Below are 16,402 nucleotides of genomic sequence, written 5' to 3'. Positions count from 1 at the left end.
TTTAGCCATTTTGAGTTTGTTTTTGTGTATGATGTAAGTTGGTGATCTTTCATTTTTTTGCATGTATCTGACCAAATTTCCCAGCACCGTTTATTGAAGAGACTGTCTTGACTCCAATGTACGCTCTTGCTTCCTTTGTCAAATATTAATTGAGCATAATGGCTTGGGTCAATTTCTGGGTTCTCTTATTTTTCTTTTCTTAATATGTTCAGAATATTTTCTATATAATTTTAAGCATCTTAATAGATTTTTAATTTTTATGGTTGATGCATATTCCATCATATCCACATATCATGTAGTCAGTTATTATTGGATATTTATCTTGTTTTGAACATTTCATAATTATACATAACTCTGCTTTGCTGCTGCTGGAGTGTCCAGGCTGGCAGGGGAGGCCAGTTAGGGGCAATCGGGCCAGCAGGGGAGGGCAGTTAGGGGTGACCAGGCTGGCAAGGAAGGGAAGTTAGGGGTGACTGGGCCAGTAGAGGAGGGAAGTTGGGTGCGACCAGGCCTGCAGGGGAGGGCAGTTGAGGGTGACCAGGCCTGCCGGGGAGGGCATTAGGGGCAATCAGGCAGGCAGGGGAGCAGTTAGGCGTTGATCAGTCTGGCAGCGGAGTGGTTAGGGGGTGATCAGGCTGGCAGGCAGAAGCGGTTAGGGGCAATCAGGCAGGCAGGCAGGCAGGCAGGCGAGCAGTTGGGAGCCAGCAGTCCTGGATTGTGAGAGGGATGTCCGACTGCCCGTTTAGGCCCGATCCCACTGGTGGCAGTAGGACGTCCCTCGAGGGGTCCCAGATTGGAAAGGGTGCAGGCTGGGCTGAAGGACACACCCCCTGTGCATGAATTTTGTCCACCGGGCCTCTAGTTATCAATAAATCAACAAACAACAAGTGTTGGTGAGGATGTGGAGAAAAGGAAACTCTTGTGTACTGCTGGTGGGAATGCAGATTGGTGCAGCCACTGTGGAAAACAGTATGGAGCAGAATAGAAAATGGAACTGGCTTTTGACCCATCAATTCCACTCCTGGGACTATATTAAAAAAAAAAACTACAAACACTAATTCAAAAGAACATATGCACCCCTATGTTCACTGCAGCATTATTTACAATAGCCAGGATTTGGAAGCTGCCTAAGTGCTCATCAATAGATAAGTGGATAAAAAAGTGGTACATTTACTCAATGGAATACTACTCAGCTGTGTAAAAAAAAAAAAAGGAATTTTACCCTTTTTTTTACCCTTTGCCACAGCATAAATGGACCTGGAGAGCATTATATTAAGTGAAATAAGCCAGTCAGAGAAAGACAAGTATCATCTGATTTCACTTATGTAAAATCTGATAAACAAAATGAACTAACAAGCAAAATAGAGACAGACTCATAGATAGAGAGCAGGCTGGCAGCTGTCATGGGTGGGGTTTTGAGTGGGAGGGGAGTTGAGGGATTGAGCAAAATGAAAACAAACCCATTGCAAGGGACAACAGTGTAGTGATTTCCTGAGTGAGAGATGGGTTGGGGGAGGTGGAGGCGGTTGCGGTGGCGGGGTGGGGTGGGGTGGGGATTTATACTCTCATCAACCCCATGTGAAATTTTCTATTTTTCCATACTCTCTTATAAGTAAAAAGTTATACTTCCTTGTTGAATTTATCTGAGTTCTTGTTTGTTAAATTTTCTTCTATCTTGTATGAATTCTGCCTTTACTTGCATACAGATTAATAATGTACTGCTCTTATTCTTTTATTCCATTTTTAGTATTTTAAACTTTACATCAATCCATAGTTTATATTAGTGATATTGTCAAATGGATTATGACTTTATTTTCTCCTCAAATAATTAAGTAACCCTCCTAGTACAATAATTCCTTTCTTTAAACAATTTGAAGTACTACCATTATCATATAATTTACATATATGATTATCTGTTCTAGACTTTCTATTTTGTTTAATTTATCTGTTTATCTATTGAGAGGACATTTTTTACTATTGTAGAATTATAAATGTGTATAAATATTTACTAATGTAATTCCACCCTTATTTTTCTTTTTATAAGAAGGTTTATTGCCTCTTATCATCTATTTCCTTTTTCAGATAAACTTTTTAAATGATTTACTAAAGTTCCCAAAAACATTCCCTTTAGGATTTAATTAGAACACCATTAAAATTCATAGATTAAATAATGGAAAACTGACAATTTGAAAAATCCCATTTTCCCATTCAGAAACAAGATTTTATTTCAACTATTTTTTAGTCAGTTAAGTTTTCTTATGCATTATGCAATTTTCTTAATATACTTATGTCTAGGAATCTCATTTTGTTGCTATTACTATCATGAATGGAATCAGAATTCATTATATTTTCAAGCAATTTTCTTAGTATACTTATTTTGTTGCTGTTATTATCATGAACAGAATCTTAATTCATTATAGTTTCAAACAGAATATTGCTGACATTGTATATTTATTTTGCAAATGGCCAATTTAATGAACTCTCCCATAAGACATAAGGAGTTTACTTCTCTTGCACTTTAAGTGTATCACCTACAACCATTTGTTTATTGGTTTTGCCATCTTTTTCTTTTTCATTTGTAGTTCTATATTTTATTCCTGATCCTGAAGGGAATATAATCCTAAGATTCTCCATTGAGTTTGATGTTTGCTTTAGGGTTTGGGAATAAAATTTTATCAAGTTAAGGAAGTTTCCTTTTATTCTCAGTTCTCTAAATAACATTTTAAAAAATCATAACTTTTAATTTAATTTTATAAAGTACTTTCTCTGCATCTATTTTTAATGTGGTAAATTACAAGGATAGATTTTTCTAATGTTAAATAATCCTTACTTCTTAGGATAAACTCTGGTATTGGGATGCATACTCTTGCATTTAATTAGCTAATATTTTCTCTAGAATTTCTGCATTTGTGCTCATATATAGACTTGTTTATATAATTTTTTCTGTCTTTATTTTACTATCTCCCTCTTCATTTTGTTGGCATTATCTAGAATTTTAATTTAGGACTGTAACGAATGTATGGTAAATCTATTTCAGTAAATCTTCATTTATGTTATTTTATCCTCTTGAATTTATTTATTTTCTTCTGAAATACTTTTTCTAAGAGTGTTCACAGAAATATATTTGTAGCAAACCCTTTTTTGCGCATAAAAATATCTTTATTACATGCTTAAATTTAAATGATGGTTTCTGTAGATATAAACTTCTAAGCTTAAAAATAATTCCTTTTATCATTTTGAAAATATTTCTCCATTGCCATCTGCCTCCTGTTAAGAAGTATCACATGATCTCACTCATTTGTGGAATATAATGAACAACATAAATTGATAAACAAAAATAGATCCAGAGACATAGAAGCATCAGAGGGAAGGCAGGGGATGGGGTGGGATTGGGGTAAAAGATCAACCAAAGAATTTGTTTGCATATAAACATAGCCAATGGACACAGACAATAGGGGTGAAGGCCTGGGCTGGAGGGCTGGGGCGGGCTAGGAGAGGTGAATGGGGGGAAAAGGGACATATGTAATACTTTCAATAATAAAGAATTAAAAAAAAAGTCTGCTGTCAAACTGAGTCTTGTTCTTCTGTAGGTAATCTGCTTCTTTGTTCTGGAAACTTTTGGGAATCTCTCTATGGTTTTGATGCTTCTCAATTTTATAATTTAAGATGTGGGTCCTTAGTATGAGGTGTTTTTATATTTAGTCCACACTTCTTTCTAATCTTAAGGTTATGTTTTTTTGAAATATGGAACACTCACAGTCATTTATTTTCTCTCAACTTCTTTTTCTCTTCTTCGGGCATTTCTAAACACATTTTATATGTTTTTGTTTTCTTAATAATTCTTAATGTTTTCTGGGAGAGTTCTTTAATATGATCTTCTTAAAATGATACCATGTTGCCATTCAAGCTTTTTCCAATATATTTTTCATACCTAATATGTCCAGATAATTTTTCTTCATGACTTCTTTTTCCTTAAGTTTGAACATGTCCCTCTTTTATGTTTCTCTTTTATTTTTGAAATTTATAAAAAGGTTATTATATATAGTTATTATGTAGAAGTTATATATAGTTCTCTGGGACTTATTTTTCACACAATAGTTTGAGATTCATCCAGGTCATTGCATATAGTTGTAGTTCTTTCATATTCTCTGTTATGAAATACTTGATCGTATGCATTTACAAAATTTAACTTTTCCCTCTTGATGGACATCTAGAGTGTTTCCAATTTTTGATATGATGAATAGTGCTGCTGTGATATTTTTGTACATACCTTTTGAGACATGTGTGCTAAAGTTTTTCTTGGCTACATATCTAGAAATGGAATTGCTGAGTTGTGGACTATAAGAATATTCAATTTTATATAACAATGTTAAATTGATTTTTAAAATAACTATCAATTTACACTCTGAATAATTACACCTGGGGACACCATTAATATGTACTCTTCTCAAAACTCAATATAATAAAAATAATTTAATCTTTGTAAATCAAAGCAGCAAAAAAAATGGCATCTCATTTTGTTGTGATTTGAATTTCCTTTATTACTAGTGGGGCTGGGCATTTCTTCGCTTTCATATTGGTCATATAATTTCCTTTTCTGTTGAATTTAAAATACCTCCCTCCCCCTCAATTAGTTGTTTGTTACTTATTGACTTGTAGAAAATTTAAAATATATTCTGAATTAAACTATTTTTGTTAGTTATATGAGTATATTCTACCAGTTTGGAGTTTGATGTTTAACTTTTTAAAGCATTATTTTGAGCAGGAGTTTTAACAATCTTAATGTAGTTGACTCTATTAAACTTTTCTTTAAAGTTGGTACTTTTATGGTATTTTTTTGGAAATTATACCTTACCACAAGGTCAGAAAGACATTTAGCTATATATTTTTCTAAGCTGTAAAGGTTCACATTTAACATATTCTTAGAATATTTTTTATTTTGGCGGCCCTCCCCAGTTTCACTGATTTTATTTTCTTTATTATTGGTGCATACTTACAAATCCAGGGACTGATATCTTTCTTCATTGCTAGAACATGCCCAACAATTTAAAAAATATATTTTCTCTATCTTTACCTTAATTTCCTCTGTACAGAACTCATATTTAATGGAATTGGAGTATTCTCAATATTTTATCAATCTTTCAACAGCTCTTTCTTAAAATGTCTCTATTTCTCTGTGTATTTTAGAGAAAACATTTTAGTACTTCCTTCAAGTTCAATAATTCTCTTTTTAATTATGTCCAATCAAGGGATTATCCTGTTATTAATTTATTAGGCCAACAACTATATTTTTAACTTAATAATTTTAATTTAAAAATATTCACTTGTTCTCTTTATATTTGATAATTTTACTCTTATTTATAGATATTATTTTTTCATTTATCTCTTTGAACACCCTCAACATACTTATTTTGGTATCTATTTCAGATTGTATTGCTATTTTATTTCTATCTGTAGTCAATTTATAGTCTAACTAGTGCCCCAGTGCCTGGATTCATGCACATTAAAAGGAAATTAATTAGAAGGTGGCTGGAGGGGTAGGACTGAGTGAGACAGACTGGACATGCCCTGGAGCCAACCTCCTGTGGTCCCTCCCCAGCTGCCACACCTGGGGCAGGACCATGTCTCAAAGAGCATCTTTGGAGTCAGCGGGGTCCCTCCAGCAAGTGGGGTCCCTTGGCCTAGCCGGTGGGGATTGGGCCAAAATCAGCTCTCTGACATTCCCTGAGGGTTCCTGGATTACGAGAGGGTGGTTCTTGGGTGACACAACCCAGAATCAGGCTCCCTCCTCTTTGGTTCCAGGATGTGTCACCTGAGAACCACCACTGCCAAGTCACCACAGCTCAGCAGCTCCTATGTTGAGCATCTGCCCCCTGGTGGTCATTGTGTGCCATAGCTACCAGTTGGATGGTTGGACACTTAGCATATTAGCCTTTTATAAATATGCTAGAGGCCCATTGCACGAATTGCTGCATGGGTGGGGTCTGGCTGGACTGGCCCCAATTGGTGGATAGGGGCCAGGCCTGTCAGGAAGAGGAGATGGCAGGAGGTTGGCTGGCTAGCTCGCCCCCAAATGGGGTCGGGGGTGGGGAGGACTGTGGGAGGTTGGCCAGCCCGCTCAACCCCTGATTGGTGAGGTGGGGCCGATTGGGGGTGGAGTTGGCTGGAGAGAGGGGCCATGGGCCACTCAGGGTGGTGAGGACTAATCGGGGATGGGGTTGGCTGTAGGGAGGGACTATAGGTGGTGGGTCGACCAGCCACACCCCCAAATGGAGTAGTGGGGCCAATCAGGGGCCAGCAGTCTGGGGGAGGGGCCATGGGCGGTTGGCCAGCTGGCCCTGCCCCTGATCAGAGTGGGGGGGCTGATTGGGGGTGGAGCTGGCTGGGGGGAGGGGCTGCAGGAGGTAGGCCAGCCGGCCCCACCCCCCCATAGAGCCGGTTTACTGGCTGCAGTGGGCGTCATAGTGACTGGTTGTTCCAGTCCTTACGGTGTTCTGGTCGTTGGCTTTTTATATATATAGATATAGATATAGATATAGATATAGATATAGATATAGATATAGATATAGATATAGATATAGATATAGATATAGATATAGATATAGATATAGATTGTTGGCTTTTACACCTATATTTTGTTTTCTTTGGAATTTATACTTTAGGCTTATTTCAAATGAGTGGATATTTTCTCCTCTCACTCTTTTTCTTTGGGTTCACTCTCCATTAGTGATCTTGAAGTAACTATCCCTAGGACCCTGAAAAATTATGCTATCTATTGGTGGCCCAGGACTCCTGCTCTCTTAAATGTAAAAACATTGCTGGCAAGAAGAGTATAGCAATCCCAAAATCTATAAGTTCTGCATTACCATGGAATTTATGATCTAGTTAAACAAACTGAATCATCTGTAGTTTCTCTGCAACTTCACCTTTAAATACCTCCATTTCCTCATTCGTGGCAGTCCCCCCGAAATATCTTCATCTCGTTATGATCACCAGTGCCCCACTTATGGAAGTCTGGAAAACCATGGGTGTTCCTATTCTATTACATTGAAGCACTTCCTGTTTAAGAGGGAAGATAGCTCTTTAAAATAATAAATTGACTTGGGGAAGGGAGGGAATTGAAGGTGAAGCATGGGGGATTCTTTAGGACAGTAAAATGATCCTATGTGATACTGTAATGGTGAATATGTAACACTCAACATTGGTTAAAACCCATAGACCTTTAGAGTACAAACAATGAACCTTAATGTATGCAAAACTTAAAAAATTACTTAGGAGGTCAGAGGACTCCTGGATGGAATGCAGGCTATAAAAAAATGAGTCTGACTGCATTTTAGTCTAAGTAATTTTAGTCTTATAGTGTAGACTATAAGACTAAAGCCATAAAGAACTGCACATAAGTACCGTACTGTGTTTTGTAAAGTTATTTCCCACAGGGGTTTGAGTTAACAATTCTGAAACCACTACACATGTGTTCTGGAATTGAACACTTAAGCAAATGAACAGAAAATGACGTGAGCCAGGTTCTCACTGTTGAAGTGGGAGGTTACAGATAAGCAAGGAAGTAGAAAAGACTGGAATGATCCATGTGGTACTGACTTAGAGTTGGAGACAGGAGTACAAACTCATGTTTAGGTTAATATAGATACAGATGAATACATATAGAAATATTTAAAGATATATGTATAGACATGGGTTAGCACACACATATGTATTCATCAGCAATGAGCACATTTAACGCATACAGATCATGGTGTCTAATATCTTCTCCAACAAGAAGAACAGAGGTCTTTGGAGAAATAGTTAATTGTAGGACTGAGGGAGAGAATGTATTAGATAACCATGGAGCCTGGAGCCAGAAAATAATGAAATATACATGTACACACGCACACAGGCACACGTGGGTGGGATATGTCAAAAGAAAACAGCAGCCAACCTGATAGAACTCTCTTTGGCCAAAACTGAAACAATTTGAGCAAGAAAATAAAGGATATGGTGTTAGATTAAAACCTAAAGTATAAGATAAATGAGTCCATACTGATATAAATGGTTGAATAAATTAGTAAATGGGGAAGAAGAGACAATTCTGTGCAAAAGATTCCTAAATAATTTACATAGAAACCTGCTTCTCAAGGAGGTGAGGCATAATCCTCACTCCTGAAGTGTGGGCTGACATGGTGACTTCCTTCTAAAGAGTACAGTACAGAAAGGGGGGAAATAACTTTACAATGGATAACTCTGACAAAGACTGCCGTGCCAGCTTGATCAGGGTCAATATCATTAGTGATAAGTCATGTTGATACTATGTAGCCTTGAGAAGATGTTAGAAATCCTCCCCTAAACCTATCACCCCATTCTAGCCTTGATGAAAACATCAGGCACACCCAGAATAAAGAATGGTTTATAAAATAGCTAACTAGTATCTTCAAAACTGTCAAGGTCATGAACTGCAAGAGATGTCTGAGAAACTGTCTTAGTCCAGAGGACCCTAAGGAGACATGGCAACCAAATATAATGTGGTGTCTTAGATGGCATCTTGGGACAGAAAAAGAACATTAAGTAAAAAATTAGGAAAAATCTAAATAAAGTATAGGAATCTAAAAAGAGATAGTCTGATGGGAGGAGAAAAAGACTTAGTCTGGTTGGCGGGGGGGAGGGGGGTGCAGGGAGAAGGCTTCTGAAAGGTGAATAAAGTCAGTACAAGGGTTGGTTCTGAGTTGGGAGCAAACTAAAGAATGTTTAGGCAAAGTAGTGGCATGCAGGATGACCCACAGGAAGAAAAACACAAATTACATTGAAGATAAGTAAACAAGTTTCAAAATATTATATCCATCATACTACTCTTACTCCAGAACAGCTTTTGAAGGGGCTCTGATTAATTCCACTTACAAATGAGGAAATGGAGACCATGTTCCCAGTGGCACACAGCTCACTCTGAAAATGAGAAAAACTGAGTCTGCCAATAGTTAACCTGCAGATGGGCAGGGATTCTTGGAATGTTCAGCTCTAACACCATTAGTTCTCGCTAACTTACTCTCACCAGAAGTATTTCTCTGACTTGCCAGCAACCAGAGCCCTCTGAATCCAGAGGTCAAATTCCAACCTATGAACCCAAGAGGAATTATGTATCATGAAAATATGGCCTGGGAGCTGGAACCAAAATAAAAGAAGGCCTGTTATGGAAATGAGGGTTAGAGTAGTGAAAGGAAGGATGGGATTGGAGACGAGATGGGGAAGAGATGGACAAGGTGAAAACTGTAGCCTCAACTACAAAGGTGCCACCAGGAAGAATCAAGAGTCAGTCCAACATTGTTAATTCAAAGGGCTCAGCCTTCCCTTCCACCTTCTGCTCCTTTCCTCATCCTCCATCACTGCCATTTCAACAAGCTGTTAAAAACAACAACTAAAGAAAACCCAGGAAGAACTATCCCAACCTGCATCCACCTAAAGAGTCTCATGGGTGCCCTTCCCACCTGAGTCAGGAAACAGAGCTGTATTTACAGGAGTAGGGTAGGAAAAGGGACACCTTAGGGCAGAAAGCGAGCTCCAGTGCTGGACTGAGCCTTACAGGACTGGTAACAAAGGGGGTGATATAAAGGTCCTTAAAAGGCTAAGAAAATGATCCCAAATTTTTAGAACATTTATAACAATGCCAAAAACCCCCCCCACAAAAACAAAACAAAGAACCTCAGAGTGGGCGTGAATATTAGGCAAACTAGTTATAGTAGATCATTAGATTATGAAGCTATAAGTCTGGGGATAAGTTTACTAATGAAAAGAGACAGCAAATATTATACCATCCAATACTATTGGCCAAAAGAATGTGAGGCTGGAAAGGGGAACAGGGAGAAGCTGGTTCTCTTGGTTGCCCTTCTGTCACAGTTCCAAGGTGGCGCCATTATGTTAGGGACCCTAGGTTCAGCAAGTGTGGCATCTTTTGTGTGCCTTTGAGCGCCTCTAGTCAGACCCAAGACTAGGTCTGATCTGTCCTGGGTCCTGCCCACCTAGAGCATGGCCTTCTCAGAGACTGACCTGTTATCTGTGTGGTCGCCTGCCAGGTGGCCAGGATTTTTTCCAGGGTGCATTGTATTGTAGGGATGCAGGCTTGCGGCTAAGTATCTCCTGATGGCTTAGCTAGGGAGACTCAGTTTTACCACACAGATGGAGTCATGCATGTTGTTCTCTTTTCAAGCAAGCTTGAATCAAAGGGAGGTGTGGTACAGATTCAGAACTTTGAAGCTGGAAGCAATTGACATTTGGATCCTGGAGGAGGAAGGGGAAGTATTTGTGGTTCGGTGTTTACATTGGCTCAGATAACAGGGCTCAAACAGTTGTGCTCTTACTTTCTCATCACCGCGCCCTTCTGCATAACACTGAGCCCGCTAAGTGGGGTCCGAGGGACATTCTTCCCCAGCTGACCTTTGTCCTGACTGTTTCTAACACAAGCACCATTAGCTGTCCTGTAGCTCTGTAGCTGAGTATATTAGATGTTGGGGAGTGGGGGTAGGGTGGGAGTTCACCAGGTCAGCCTGCTGCTCTGATTCCGAGTATAGCATATTGTTGATCATTTGCAAGATTTTCTGTGTGAGAAGGTGGGTGACTCTGAATTACTGACATCGAGTGGGGCTACTAGGGGACAAATATATGATGTATGTTGAGTACTATGAATTCTTTTACAAACCAACAACAATAACACACCAGCAGATAACACTTTTGGATGAATACTGCCAACTTCAATGTACTTACTCACCGAGGCCAGCTGTGCACTGACACTGTCTTGATCCTGACACCGAATACATTTACTGTTGGAACTCATCTTTAGAAATGGTCTTGGGAGACTTGTCACATTCCTTTGCATTTCATCAATGGTGAGTCTTCATTCTTGGAGGATGTATTCAATTTGAGGAAAGAACCAAAAGTCATGATGACCTCAATCTAGAATGGTACATGATTTGGCAGAGAATTCTTGTTTTTGATGAAAATAATTATAAAATCATTTTTCCCCTCTCTAGCATTATCTCTCTGACTGACATCATAGAGTCTAAGAATTTTAGTTTTGGAAGGATTAGGGGAAATAATGTTAGGCCTTCCCAAACAACTTCATGCTGAATGATATTTGGACCATCTAAACTCAGTTCTGAATTTGGAGTATCAATATCGTATATTCAGGGACTATTAAAAAAAGAATGGTATTTCAAGCCAATAAAATTAGTAATACTAACATTTGTGCAATGTTTTTTAACTTTTCAGAGGACCTTTGGAACTCATATTCAGGTTTCCAGTCCCAGAGAGGCAATATTTGATCACAGTGATTTTTAACTCCTTCAGGTATAGTTAAAGAGAGGGGCTTAAACTAATATTTGAGATGTTTTCTTGGTCTTCCAATTAGCTGAGAACTGGTAGAAAAAAAACAACCCTCTTGATTATATATATATATATATATATATATATATATATATATAATTATTATTATTATTATATTTTATGATGAAGTACTTAAGAACCTGGACTTGGGAGCTAACCTGCCTGTGTTCAAATGTCTCCATTGCTGCTTAGCTCATTTGCCTCTTAAAACCTTAACTTTCATATTTGTAAAATGGGAATAAAAGTAGTACTTACCTCAGAGAATTTTTGAGTATTAAATTAATTAAAACACTCAACTCATAGTAAACATTCAACAGCTGTTAGCTGTGACTATTATTAGCATTATTTTCCAAAACACACTGTAAAATAGGAAAGTCAGCTATTTTGAATTTAAATTTTATATAATTGGCACAATAATTTTCATGGTGAGATATGGAAATGCTCAAAGAATAAAGTGCAATAGTGTGAAACTTTCTAACACTCCCTGTACACAGCTAGATTATAAAATAATATCTGTTTTTCTTTTCAGTGATCTTAGTGAACAATATACGTTCAGTTTTAGAACATCATGATTCAACTGGAATTTGTTAACTTTGTTTTTACCTGTTACCTTTTTTTTAGTCAGGGCATTTCTGAAAAAGTGGAATGTTTAATACATATCAAATTAAGAATTATCATAAAGTTAATGTAAGAGATTAATATTACATGTGCTTTCTCCTGCAAAAGTGAAGCAAATAGTTGCAAATGCCTTTCCCAAAGAATAGTGTCGAAAACTTTGTAGGATTTTTGGTTATGCAGGTAAGTGAAAATGTCTTCCTCAACTAAAACTGTTAATTTCTGGTTTACGTGGCAAAATGTTTAAGTATTTGGATATAAATGACTTCCTCCTTTCAGCCAAAGTGCTATGATACTTATATTAATGCCTTACGATCAAGGAAAAGTCATGTAATTTATCTGGATAATCTTCGGTCAATATTAAATTACTCTAAATTTCCTCATCAATAAAAAGGGGTTAATAAAATACTTAACATTAGATTGGGGAAGAGGACATGTGAGTGTTATGTATAAATAATTAGCACTCATTTGCCTAGGTGTCTCCATCAGGGAGTTAACTGTTCAGAGAAATAAGAGATGATACATTGAAAGTACTTAGCACCAAGCCGGGCACATGTAAGCTCTCAATAAAGATGAGCTACTAATACTAATAGTCTTTTTATTACTACTTCTATCCCTCAAGATCTCATTAAAATATGAAAATATGAGCTCACTCTCCCTCCCCAGCCCCAACAACAGATTTATTCACTTATCACCTGATGCTATATTTTATTATATGTATGTGTAACACAAAAGCATAAAAGGATGTACATACACTTTAAGAGGGACACTCTACTGCTCTAATGTTAGGAGTTGTGCATACTTATGAATATAACTAAAAAGGCTACCTGAGCTGAAAAAGAAGGTGTGGAGGGGTTATGATGCTTGTGTGACCCTGATTTCCAGGATATGGCAGACAGCCAATAGAAAGAATTTGAGAGAGAGGCTAATACTGCTGGCCGAGTCCTTAAGATTAAGGAGAAGTCAATTGTGTGGGTGCGAGCAGCCTTCTCCAGGGCTAGTAAAGGCCCAGGAAGAGAGAACGAGGGGTGTAGTCCTCATGTTGCACTGACCCCAAGTGCAAGGCACCAGGAAAGAAGAAGGACTTAGACTGACCAATCAGACAGCCTGAGTGTTTACTCCAAGGTCCTTAGAAAGCTGGGCATCACCTCCCCTACATGCTTCCCTGCCTCCCTGAGGAATCCTCTTCTGAGTATTGTAGCTCCTGTGAATTGCTTTATCTCAGTCTAACTAGTCTACTAACTAAATCCTCCTCCTGAGGAGAGACAGAAAATGATTTTAATTTTTTGCCACTGCCTACCGTCAAATATTCTGTATTGAATGTTCATGCTCCTTCTCACTGGGAATGGGCCCTTTAATGGCATTTCATCTAAGTCTCACAATAATATTTAGACTTAATCTGGTCCCATTTAAAACTTTAGCCTCATATATGGTCCAAAGGTCTTCCTGTCCCCAAGCTAAGAGGGCTTGTGGCTTGGGGACTGAGAGTGGGAATGGGTTACGCCTTTTTACACTCATCAAGGTGTGTTTCCTCCAAAGTCAGGAGTAAGGGAAGAGGGTGGAGGGAGCAGAATGCTCTGAAAGAGCCTGCTCTTGGCTGAGGTGGAGATGTGCCTCTTGCCTTGCTCTGCTTTGATCTTTTTCTGTCTCCTGCGATGGGTCTCTGGTAAAACTGTGGTCTTTGTGTAGATGGGCAGCAACATTTTTTGGGGGGGACCTTCACTCCAGCCACCTTCATGAGGACTTCTCTGGTGGAGCACCCATGTTGACTCTCAGCCCGGTTAACATTGCATGCCCACCTTTCCTCGGGCTGGACATGATTGTTTGGCCTAATAGAACCTACGCCACCCACCTGCTTCTGTCTCTTTGCTCTAAGCTGATTCACAGGTACCACGGGGTTCTCTTCCTTCCCCTCCAAGACCCCGTGAGAACTGAGAGGAGGAAAACATTGCTTCATGTTCTTCTTGGGCACATGGCATCACCTTGTCATCAAGCCCCGATGCCTCAGATGACTAGAAGAGAATGCCTACTTTCAAAATCTCAAGGTGAGAAGTGGGCAGCGCTCCATACATGTCCAAATGCTCTACACCTTAGAGAGTCCACATGCAACCCTCTCCATGTTCAGCTCAGGTAGCTCCAGAAGGGACCCACGGTTCCTCTGCTCAGCAAGCACCCGGCTGGCAGGCCAGAGGCAGGAGTCCTTTGCTTGCAAGTGTACACTCCTGATGTTCTTCCGGGTCTCCAGCAGCCTGGAGGAGGCCAAGCACCCCTTTCTGCCCTAAAGGGGAGGGAAGAGTTTCACTCCACTAACCCCACACTCCTCGTGAGGCTGACCACTGCTCCTTCCCTCTCTCCACAGGAAGTGGGAAGTGGTCTTACAGGATTTTGTTTGTTTATCTCTTGTTTTGATATCTCTTGATAAGATCCATGGGTGGTGTCTGGTCCCAGCCACTGACATCTTCTCATGGATCTCTTTAGGGTCTAGAAGTTCTGGTGCCTTTGATATTTGGCTGTGGGGCCTAACCCCCAGTTACAGGACATCCCTGCTTAACAACTTGTTACTCCATCATATTGGAATTGTCTGTTTATTCATCTATCCCCTCTGTCATAAGCTTCTCAAGGACATAGCTTATATTTTACTCATCATATTTTTTGTACTTCTTAAAATTTTCAAAATTGTGGTAAATGGCACATAACATACAATTTACCATCTTAATAATTTTTAAGTATACAGTTCAGTGGTATTAAGCACATTCACATTGTTGTGCAACCATCACCCCTTTCATCTTCAGAACACTTTGGCCTTCTAAGTCATGCAGTATTTGCCTGTTTGTGATTGGCTTAACTCATTTAGCATAATATCCTCAAGGTTCATCTATGTTGTAGCGTGTGTTAGAATTTCCTTCTTTTCAAAGGCTGAATAACATTTCACTACTTGTGTACACCACATTTTGCTTATCTGTTCATCTATTGCTGGACACTCGGATTGCTTCCATCTTTTGGCTATTGTAACCAGTGCTGCTATTAATATAGGTGTACATATATTTCCTCGAGACCCGGCTTTCAGTTCCTTGGGGATATTGCTGAATCAGTCGGCAATTCGATGTTTAACTTTTTGCGGAATCACCCTAACATTCTCCAGGCAGCTGCACCATTTTACATTCCCACCAACAGTGCACAAGAATTCCATTTCTCCACATTCTCTACTTATTGTTTTCTGTTTTGTTTTATATTTTTATAGTAGCCATCCTAACGAGGGAGATGCAGTATCTTACTGTGGTTTTGATATGTATTTTACTGATTAGTGATGTTGAGCATCTTATCATGTGCTTTTTGTCTAGTTGTATATCTTCTTTGAAGAAATGTCTGTTCAAGTCCTTTGTCCATTTTAAAAATAAGATTACTTGATATCTTTTTTTGCCGAGTTATAGGAGTTATTTAGATATTCTGGATAATAACCATTTACCATATATATATATATATATATATATATATATATATATAATTTTCAAATATTTTCTCCCATTCTGTATGTTACCTTTACACTCTATTGATGGTGTCCTTTGATGCACAAACGTTTTTAATTTGGATGTAGTCTATTTTTTTCTTTTGTTGCCTATACTTTTAATGTCATATCCAAGAAATCATTGCCAATCCAATGTTATGAATCCTTTCCCCTATGTTTTCTTTTAGGAGTTTCAGTTTTGGGTTTCACACTTAGGTCTTCAATCTGTTTTGAGTTAATTTTGGCATGTGATGTAAAATGAAGATCCGGCTTTATTCTTTTGCATGCAGATATCCTGTTTGTCTCAGCGTAGGCTCCTCCCACCAGCTTTGACCCTGATCTCACAGAATCTACTCCATAATCTGAAGGGTTGCGCTTGATCCCCCACTGTGGACAGCCAAATTGGGCAGACTATTGTTTTCAGATGCCCAGCATGATTTCAGGCTCCCATTTTCAGCCATTCCATTCCACCACCAAGAATCTCTCTTAACTTTCTGCATTCATCAACCTTTGCACAGTCCCCACAATTAGCACAGTGCCTGGCACTGAGCAGATGTTTGATAGTTAGGCACTGGATTCTCTCTATTCCTATAGCCTTTCCAGTGTCCCAGTTAAGAGAAGACGGAGGAGAGATGTGTTCTCTGCTGTGGTAGCAGAGACCAGAGGGAAATGTGTGCATCAATAAGTCTTTCCTCTGTTTCTTTATTCTCACTTTTATTCAACTACCCAGAGACCAGCATTCTCATTTGAGGCCCCGTGAGAAAGAAGCAAACACAGCAGATGACAGGCAATGCTAGCTGGTATTTTTTTTTTCCCTTCAAACAGGTTAACAGGTTCAAATAAAATACACTGAAGAGGAATTACATGAAACCCAAACAGAAAATGTGAAGTGCAAGCTGATATTTTTAGAAGATTGTA

Source organism: Eptesicus fuscus, chromosome 6 (assembly GCF_027574615.1).
Source record: "Eptesicus fuscus isolate TK198812 chromosome 6, DD_ASM_mEF_20220401, whole genome shotgun sequence".
Lineage (NCBI taxonomy): Eukaryota > Metazoa > Chordata > Mammalia > Chiroptera > Vespertilionidae > Eptesicus > Eptesicus fuscus.
Note: the sequence above shows the minus strand (reverse complement) of the source record.